Source organism: Elephas maximus, chromosome 7 (assembly GCF_024166365.1).
Source record: "Elephas maximus indicus isolate mEleMax1 chromosome 7, mEleMax1 primary haplotype, whole genome shotgun sequence".
In the NCBI taxonomy this organism is placed as follows: Eukaryota; Metazoa; Chordata; class Mammalia; order Proboscidea; family Elephantidae; genus Elephas; species Elephas maximus.
In genome coordinates this window covers 107,934,558-107,945,369 of record NC_064825.1, presented here as the reverse complement: position 1 = coordinate 107,945,369, position 10,812 = coordinate 107,934,558, and the positions used below count along the sequence as shown (strand labels likewise).

The following is a 10,812-nucleotide window of genomic DNA, read 5'->3' as shown; positions in this document are numbered from 1 at the left end:
ATTCCCATAAAACAAAATTTCTATTCCCCTAAAAAGCAAAACAAAAACCTGTTGCCGTCAAGTCGACTTCCACTCACAGAGACCTTACAGGACAGGGTAGAACTGCTCCACAGGGTTTCCAAGGAGCGCCTGCTGGATTCGTACTGCCGACATTTTGGTTAGCAGCCATAGGACTTAACCATTACACCACCAGGATTTCCTCTATTCCCCTACTCCCTCGAAATCACATTTTTTTTTCACCTTGTTTCTTCTCCTGCTAGTATATTAATAAATCTGACATGTCCTCAACAAAATCTCAGTGAAATAAAACTATGTTTTATTTATTTTATGTGTTTATTCATTTGACAATACAGAGTTAAAATTATCGTACAAATTCTGGAGGTTGAGGGCTTGCAGCCCAATTCAGACAAATTTTTGACATAGATCTTAATCAGGTCGATCCCTGGCTTGCAAAGCTTCGAAATTCCGTGGTCACTATTTATCACCTCCCACATTAGTAACAAAGCTGGGGGCAATAATTTTTGGTAAGTTACCCAACACAAACACCTCTAATGTGACGGATGTGGGCAACGTCTTCACAGAAGCATTAAAATACCAAAATTGAAAAAAAATCTCATTGATAGTATGTACAAAGTTCCCAGCCAAAGCAGTAAATTGTATTTAAGTTTAGCTACAGTGACTACATTTCTACTTTCTGATGTCACAGGTTTTGTTTGACATACATTCTATACTTGACACATTCTATTTGACATATATCCCATATTTTCAATACAGCTATTAAGTCATTCTGTATTCCTGTTTTACAGATTAAATATTCTCACATCAACTTGACCACTTTTTGACTTTTTTTTTCTAGACACCTGGACAATTTGGGTACTACTACCTCCTTAGCATAATAGTGTTTATTTGTCTCCTCTGAGTCATGTTGACTATAAATTAATATACTGTCATTGGTTTTATTGGACCAGTGTGAATTGAAATGGAATTATTTCTTCAATTAACTAGGGCATTAGTCTTATTTTATAACTAGAAGCATGACTTCCCTTAGCTAATAGAGCTATGTAAAGTATGGTATACATGTTAGTTGACATTTAAGTGAATTCAAAAATTTCTATACATTAATATTAAACCATTTGTACACATTTGTTTTCTGTCTATATATGGGACTCTGTCTCTTAGTAATATAACATTAATGTTTTTGGTTTATTATTTGAATCCATATGATTCTTGAAGTCCATTATTTCTTCCAAATTAATTGTTTACTTTTTCAACTTTGTAATGTTCACATTTTGTAAACCAAGTCTCTATTTGGCCTCACCTAGGAAACCCTGGTGGTGTAGTGGTTAAGAGCTATGCCTGCTAACCAATAGGTTGGCAGTTCAAATACACCAGGTGCTTCTTGGAAATCCTAGGAGGCAGTTCTACTTTGTCCTGTAGGGTTGCTATGAGTTGGAATTGACTTGGTGGCAATGGATAATCACTACTGAACATGCCGTGCAGAACCAAACCTCGTGGCAATATCTCAAATTCCCTTAATTAACTTTAATAAATTCATTATCCAAAAAAAGATTGAACAAAGGTGAAGTATTAATTGATACCTGTCCACGTCTGGGAAGGGTGTAACATCAAATATTTAAGTGAAAACAAAAGAGATTGGGAAAGTAGAAAAATAAAAACATTTAGGATACTATAGCAAAGAGACAAAAAGAGCATTAACTTTATAAAGGAAGGTTTGATAAATATTGTCAAATGTTAAAGGAAGAGGTGAAGAAATCACATTATATGTAAAATTATGTTTTTCATTACTTTTTAAAGCAAAATTTCCTTTGAGTTAGAGAAAAGAAAAATTTTTGAAATTTTTTCTCATATAAATACATTGAACAATAAGCCAGGGAATTTGACAATTAAAAAAAAAAAGAGTTTTACTACAAGCAATTAGGGGTTAGAGAAAGTATCAAAATCCATGTAAAACACATATTCAGTGAATTAAAATGGAGCCAGCATCAGGAAGTGGTACTAGCTTCCAAAGACTTCATAAATGAGATTAATCAGATTGAGGACAGCTGAGTTAGAAAGCAGAGAACATGGCTCAAAATAAGACATGCTGAAAACCCCAAACATCGGAATGACTTTATTTCATCTCCGACACGTTGTTTCTTTCCCTAAGTTTTACAGCAGAAGCCACATAATATTACCGTTTCATTATGCAATGTTTTGATCAATACATAATTTCCTTAAAACACACATCGTAAGTAAACCTTTGATGGCAACCTCCGTATTAATTGTGCTTCCCATTTGTATTGAGGTAACTTTCAATTGCTCTCTGCTAACAATTGAAAGACTCCTATGAAGAAAATCAAGAACCTAACAAAGAATTTGTGTTAGATTCATCCATCAAACACTCATTTACCTACTTTAAAAGTCTGTCATCTATTGGAAGGAACCCTTTGTAATAGCTAAGTGGGTTGTATCTTTTTTTTTTTTTTTGACGTGTGTGTATGTGTGTGTGACGCCGGAAGATAGAAAGGGAAGAAGGGTTCAGAAAGTTTCAAGAAAAAGGGCAGGGAATGAAAGGAGTGCTGTCATTGGTTCATTCAAATCAGTCAGCAGTGTTCTTAAGAGCCAAGTTTTGCATGAAGGCACACTCATTCTTTAACAAACGTAAGTGCATATAGATAGGGAAAGAGAAATAGAAAGATAAAAGCTTGGAAGTGTAATAAAAGTTTAGTCCTGAAGTTTGATTTAAGCATCCCTTCCATGATATATATTACTAAACTAAAAAAAAAAAAAAATCCATTATAACTTTAAAGCTTTTATGAAATATGTTATAGATAGCTAACAGTCATCTTAACAAGTGGTAAAAAGGAATGCATATGGGAAAACATTGAATAGGTGTGCCAAAATATTCTATATGGCTAGTTCTATGTGATATTGTGACTTCTGTCTCTAAATACTTAATCTTCTTTTTTGTACAGCCGAGTGTGCATTACAAATAAGTTCTATTTTTAAAGACCCAGTGATCATATAGACTGATTATAACATGAACATCCATGCCCCTGTTATTATTTGTCTAATTTATCTTATCTCTAATTAGATACAGATATTTGAGTATTAAAAGAATGTGTTTACTTTCAAAATATTCTAATGAGAACCTGTATGTTTGAATTAGCCCTTGGAAGTTAATCAAAAACTTTATTTTGTTTGGGAAATTAATTACTCAATTTAGTTCAGAAAAATTAACCACACAGCATCAGAAATGAAGGGATTATTTTCCTGGTAGTCACATTCCATAAAGCCTTCTTTACTTCCTTATTCCTGAGGCTGTAGATCAGGGGATTCAACATAGGGATCAGTACTGTGTAGAACACGGAAGCCATTTCGTCCTGACTCAGGGAGTAGCTAGAACTGGGTCTCAGATAAGTATAGATGGCAGTTGCATAGAACAGAATTATAGCAGTCAAGTGGGAGGCACAAGCTGAGAATGCTTTGCGCCTCCCCTCCCCTGAATGCATACAAAAGATGGGGAAGAGAATGTAGGAGTAGGAAGTAAGGATGGCCAGCAGAGTTCCAACTATATTCACACAAGCAAAAGTGGAAATGGTGCTTTCATTCAGGTGTGTGTCAGAAGAAGAGAGCTTAAAAAGAGGGGAGCTGTCACAGAAGAAGTGATGGATGATATTGGAACCACAGAATGGTAAGCTGCTTACATAACTTGTGTTAACCATGGAGTTCAGCAATCCTGCTGTAAAGGCCCCAGCTGCCATTTTAAGGCAGACTGTCCTGGACATGATTAAGGAGTAAAGGAGTGGGTTACATATGGCCACATAGCAGTCATAGGCCATTAACCCAAAAAGGATGCATTCAGTTGTTGCCAGAGCGATAAAGAAATACATCGGCAAGAAGCAGCCAGCAAAGGCAATGCTTTTCTTCTCAGACAATAGATCTACCAGCATCTTTGGGGTGATGGTGGACGAGTAGCAAACATCCACAAAGGACAAGTTAGCCAGGAAGAAATACATGGGTGTGTGAAGTTAAGCGTCCACCCTGATTAGCAGGATCATCCCCACATTCCCCAGGACTGTGAGTGTGTAAATCACAACAAAGAGCAATAAGAGGGTGATCTGTAGCTCCAGGGTGTCTGCTAATCCCAGCAGGATGAACTCAGTCAGTGAGGTACTGTTTTTTCTGGTCATTTGTTACAAATAGATTTTGTTTAAATTTTGGATCAATCAAGTGTAAATATTTCCCTCTCCAAAACCTTACAGGAAGAAGTCAAAATGTCAATAAGGACATTTACACTTGGAAAAAAAAAATAAAAATAAAAACCTAGGATAACATGGAATAGTAAATGAAATGACTGAAGTAAGAGAAAATTAGAGTACTACTGGAAAATGTATTTTGTTTTAACAAAGGATTGTTTTGAAACTGGGTTGGAGGCCTTTTAAATCACTTATCTAAGTCCACAGACTCCAGTTCAGCTTCTGCAAATGTAACATTGGTTGTTCTCTTCTTTGTATGCCAGTGCACATTAAAATGTAAAGGATAGAAATATTCTTGCTGAAGTTTCTTTGGTTCTTTTTACGGTTATGTGGATTTAACTCAAAGATAATGTTTTCTCTCCCTTAAAACCACTATGATCATCTCTCCAAAATTCATAATCCCCCCCTAGAAATATCTTTTGTATAACCCTAAGTAGGAAAAATTTTGGCAATTAAATCTAAGAGATACTTTGACACCCATTATATATTTAAGAATAATTTTGTATAGTGAGGCAAATGGTTGTTCTTCTTACAAGGATGACACATATACCAAATTAATGTCATTTAATAGCACACAGGGTATTTCTGCACTCCAGTGAACAACAGTATGAAATCCTCTCCTTCCCAGAGAGTATCTTACCTGTGTAGTCTATCAATTTCATTAATATTAAGGTTCTCATTTCGAGGTTAAAAAAAGAAAAATTTCATTCTTTTTTAAATGCAATGTAAAGATGAATTACCTTCTTGTAAATTTTGAGATACCTTCTGAGTAAATACATGTTAAGGTACTTTTATTTTGTTTTCCTTCAAGAGGATTGAGGAGCTATGGGGATTAGATGTAGGTATTAATGTGAAGTCAATTCTCTAAAGACAGAAAGCTTAATCTCAAAAGGAAATACAATATGACACTGAGCACATGTATATGTGCTCCAAAGTTGATGGAATCAGACCTGTGGAGCTTGAGTCATGATGTGGTTTCTGCTCTCCGTGTTATATTAAAATTCTTCACCAAAGGCAGATTAATCAATTTTTAATTGACTGTTTACATTTCTTCTCTCTTGGTATTTTTAGCTTATTCCAAAGGAATAGATAGAGCACTACCAAATTCGTACTTTTCTTTAGTCTGTGTGTGTACGTCTGGGTAAATTTAACCTACAATTTAGCTCTGCTCCCCAGTGAAATTGAGAATGGGAAACTACCTAGTATTCTTTGTGACCATCTTCAAAGAAATACTCTTGCCTGAGCAGATAGGAAAATAGATAACCATACCAAATTTATTTTTATGATTTCAACCCTTTTTTTCTTGGTTGTTTGCAATTACTGTCAGTGACTATCATTCTATAAGGGGTGATACAATAGTGTTTCTAGACCAAATTCACAGGTGAAAAAAGATGTGATAAGCCTCATTGGATGTCCATATGTAAGGAAAATCTATTTACATAAAACTTTGTCAGACTTGGAGGAATATCTTTTTTATTATTATTATTACTATTATTTATTGTGCTTTAAGTGAAAGTTTACAAATCAAGTCAGTCTCATACAAAAACTTACACACACCTTGATATGTACTCCTAACTGCTTTCCCCCTAATAAGACAGCACACTCCTCTTGTCCACCCTGTGTTCCCCATGTCCTTTCAACCATCTTCTGTCCCCCTCTGCCTTCTCATCTCACCTGCAGAAAGAAGTTGCCCACATAGTCTCATGCGTCTACTTGAACCAAGAAGCTCAGTCCTCACCAGTATCATTTTCTGTCTTATAGTCTAGTCCAATCCCTGTCTGAAAAGCTGGTTTTGGGAATGGTTCCAATCTTGGGCTAACAAAGGGTCCAGAGACCATGACCTCTGGGATTCCTCTAGTCTCAGTCAGACCATTAAGTCTGGTCTTTTTATGAGAATTTAAAATCTACATCCCACTGTTCTCCTGCTCCATCAGGAATTCTCTGTGGTGTTCCCTGTCAGGGCAGTCATCTTTGGTAGTCGGGTACCATCTAGTTCTTCTAGTCTCAGGCTGATGTATTCTCTGGTTTACATGGCCCTTTCTGTCTCTTGTGCTCATCTTTCCCTTATGTCTTTGGTGTTCTTTATTCTTGGAGGACACCTTAAGGGATCATTTTACCAGCAAGGGTATAATGTTCACAGGTACAAACATTACTGTTCTGCTACCTATTTATTCTCTGATAAAGTTGGAAATATAGACAGACAACATAGACTACTACAGTAGTAGAAAATTTTTTAAAAAATGGACCAGAAAGGACTAGAAAGCTAGCTGGGAAAATTGGCTTGATGATAACAGATGTTCTTGGTATTTTTTGTAACAATATATGTGTTTGTGTATGTAAAAGTGAATATTTTAAGAGCTAAAATGTTGAGCTTATTAGAATTATTTTCTAAAGACAGGAGGAATGGGAAACAGATCTTTGAGTAAAGACCACCATAAATTTGAGAACCCAATGATCATGAAGATGTCACAGGGCCAGGCAATATTTTTTTCTGTTGCTCTGAGTCAGTTGACTAGGCAACAACTACCAACAATGAAGACCTTCTATAGTGTGTCTTCACCACAAATACCTTTGTTTTGAATGGTATCGGCTACCTGCTTTTTGCTAAATCCAAAGGACTTGTTTCACTTATTAATTCATTGAAGACTCTGAAGAATTTACACATCTATTCAACCTACCTTATCTGTATTTACATATTTATTATCTGTATTTTTATTCTTATTCTCTTTCATCTTATTAGGTAATTCAGACACTAGTTTACACTGAAGATGCTTAGAAGATATATTCTAGTATTCTGGCAATTGTAGTCTCTTGACTCAGTATAAACTGGGTACTCATCAAATGGAAGCTTATGAGTTGTAGAGTAAGTTCCATATTTTCACATGTTCAATCAACTATTAAAAAAAAAAAACTATGTAAAAAAGTAGTTTGAAAAGGTATATTGAAACGAGCTAAATTTTTTTCTTAATCATTGGTTTACATTAAAAAAAAGATGATACTCACTTTTTTCTTGTTGATTCAGAGTTCCATATATCTTGATTTTATTAAATGATTGTCATTTTCTCTATAATTAAAAAAATTTAAAAACTTACCTAAACTTCAAAGGTATCATGAAGCCATTAATTACAAAAACCTTTTTAATTGTATTCATAGCAGTATTTACCATTATCAGTTACCTGTTTATTTTTTTCCACTTTTTTACTTTCCTAATAAACTTTCTCAGAGCACAAACTTTTAGAATCACTATCCAGTAAAATAAAATAGTGCCTGCCATGCAGTAGATATTCAATAAATATATGTAGATGAAATAATGAATAAATAAATGAATTTGTTTATATTTTAAGGTATAAATTTAAAAATCCTTTAATTCACTCAGTTTTATGTTGTTGTTGTTGTTGGGTGCTGTCAAGTTGTGTCTGACTTACAACAATCCCATGTGACAGAGTAGGACTGTCCCATAAGGTTTTCTTGACAAGAGCAACAGCAATCTTTAGGGAAACAGATCACCAGTTTCTTCTTCCCAGGAGCTTATCCCCATTTGGTTCACAGCAGAGCACTTAACTGTTTGCACTGCCAGGGCTCCTTATTCCATTTATAAATGATTAGTTTTATATGTCATTGGTTCTTGGACTGAGAACATTTTTATGTGTGTCATTTATATAAGGATTATTCTCAGGATGCTAACATTTTACTCTAATAAGATTCTTAGTACTAATAAGGCAAATTCATGTAATACATCTTAAAGATGAGAGTGTAGGAAAAATAGGTCTTTTTGTAGCCATTTCTGTTGCTGAAATGCATGTAGATTTTAAGTTCGATTTTTTTATACAGCAGAATTAAGTTATGTTGAATCATTAAAATCTTAATTTAAAAAGAAGAACAAAATACATGAAGATATTTTCAGAATGTCATACCCAGGTCAAAGGTCACAAAGGCTACTCTCAGGTTTAATGATCTCACAGATCTCAGTAAAGTCATTATACTCATCATTATGGTTTACTACAGTGAAAGGATACATGCTGAAATTGGCAAGCAAAAAGACACACAAGGTGGAGCCCAGGAGAAACCAGGCTTGAACTTCCAGTTGTCTCCTTCCAGTGAAATACAACAGAGAGTGCTTAATTCTCTAAGCAATGTTTTGTGACAACATGTAAAAAATATTGCCAAACAGGGAAGCTCATCTGAGCACTGGCTTCCATTTATTCAGGATCAGTCATGTAGGTATGAAGCACAGGTATGGCTGACCTTAGCTATTCAGTCTTTAGCCTGTATACCCTCAGAGATCAAAAAGATATAGTATGGGCAAAAGCAGGCATACAGAAAGACAAAAAACAAACAGAAAATAGTCACTCACAGTAAATCACTTTGTTGGTATAAACTACCTACATGGCCCAAGAAGTCAGGTATAAAAAGACACTCTTATCAGGCAGGACATTCAAGTACTCAGAGCTGACTTCCCAGGAGATAGTCAAGGGCCAGATCTGAAGATCTTTGGAATGTACAGGCTTTGGGTAGTAGTCAAGGCTGCTAAGTTAACTCTTTACAGAACAGTACCAATATCAAAACCTTAGTGCTGTCGATTCTTACTCAACTGTATTTTAACTCCTTAGTTTTGCCACTACACTGTGTTCAGAACAACAGGGAATTACTTTTATGAATTTAATAAGCTGCATACTTTGATTTTTCACTGCTGTTCCATATATTGTCCTCTTAAATACAGCACATGGTACCCTGAATGTAGCTTTTGCTATGGATAATGCTTTTTTACCTCCATATCCCACAAAAGGCAAACGTACCTCCAAAATTACTCTTCCTTTTTTATTTGGGGGTAGGGGTGCAAGGGAAGCAAAGAACTTTCAGTACCTGTCTCTAAATTTCTAAATCCGAGGTGGTGTTGCGGGGGGCGGGAAGAGTTTGCTTCTTGTTTCCCATGAAATGGCTCATCTGTCCACCATAAGGTTAATATAATGTGTAAGCAGGAAATATACACAATCTGGATGCCTTGCTAAATAATGCAAGTATGTGAAAATAAAAATACAAGGATATGACAAGCATCACTGCCACCACCTCTCCCTTGGGGTACTTTCTATGAGTCTAGTCATCTTGATCATGTTGGGATATCCTCACCAAATGGAAGCATACTTTGTTCAAATTTGTACTCACCACCACCACCTACAACGAAAAGCAATTAATTCGTAGGCCCCTTCCAGTTTTGGAGGCTACATATCCTACATGAGTGAGTTCACTTTTGCCACATTGAGTGAATAGTCTCGAAGGTAAGCAAGTTTGTGTAGGATCCACAGCGAGAAAGCATTCTCCAGACTGCTGTAGAAAGAGTTCTATACTTTTGTTCTTTGGATACAGTTGCCTCTAGATACCCAGACCCCAGTGCCCCTAGATAGACTCTAGTATATTGAGGTGTAATATGGAGTACCAAAAACCTTTAGATATTTTAAATATAACAAATATTTGTTTCAGAGAGTTCTCCTTTCCCATACTGAGAAATAAACATTGACTTGTTATCGGGTGGTGACTGAGACTGAATACTGACCCAGGCACACCAGGTTATTGTATGTCCCAAATGTTCTCTTAGGAGCACAGAGTTATAAGGCTAATTTACTGATAAAGACAAGCCTTCCCTGAAGAATGTTATTATCTCATGGAATTCGTAGATCAGAAGCTCGGCCTGAAGTCCTAGTAATTTCCAGGAGCCCCTCCCTTACTTTCCTATCCCAGGGTGGCACTTCCTTCAACCCCACCAAAGGTTGGGGGAGCTCTCTATGTCCAGGTAAAACAGGAGTGGAAGAAAACCTGAGCCTGGTTGGCAGCTGGCTTTCCAGGAGATGAGAGATGCTGCAAGGAATGGATTGTTGCTGTATTATAACCTCAGAAATGGAATTTCTAAAGAATATTGGACAATGTTACAGAACGCATCCAAGAAGCAGAGCTTCCAAATATAAACAGTTTCATCTATATGGCTTTGTAGGAAAGATCTGTTTCGGTTTGATCAGACAATCAGGAACCTGAAGGAATAAAATTGGTAACGAAGAGGAGGTTCAAAGAAGGTGTATGTGGATGGAGCACCTAATACAGGCTAAGGGTTCAAGTGATGACACACTTAGAAAAATGTTTCTACCCTACTTATGTAACTCTTAGCTCAGCTGCTTTGGAGGATTTTATATTCAGGGAGGGCTATTTCCTCCAGGGTTCACAGTAGGGGGTAGTCTTGCCATTGAATTGGAGGCTGAGAACACCACAGGTGCTTTTCAGGCCCCCACAGAGGCAGCCCCTCCACAAAGGCAGCCCAGAGAAACAGATATCTCTTCTTTTAGCTCCTTAACAAAAGCTTGGCCATGTGAACTAGCCTTGATGAATACAAAGTCCCAGCTCTGAATTTAAGTCTTTAGAAAGTTATGAAAAATGAGAGATTATTCACCATGTCTGCATCAGAGTCAAAATCCAGGAGTGCACTGGAGGGTATTTAGGGAAACTACAGCCCGTCATCAAGAAGGCAAGTTACTAGGGACGGTGATGCTATGGCAGCAAACCCAGT

At 36.3% G+C, this 10,812-nt stretch overlaps 1 pseudogene; it reads right to left on the bottom strand.

The window, feature by feature from the left end:
• Nucleotides 1-3,236: 3,236 nt before the first annotated feature.
• On the bottom strand, nucleotides 3,237-4,193 carry LOC126080270 (olfactory receptor 5F1-like; annotated as a pseudogene).
• Nucleotides 4,194-10,812: the final 6,619 nt, after the last annotated feature.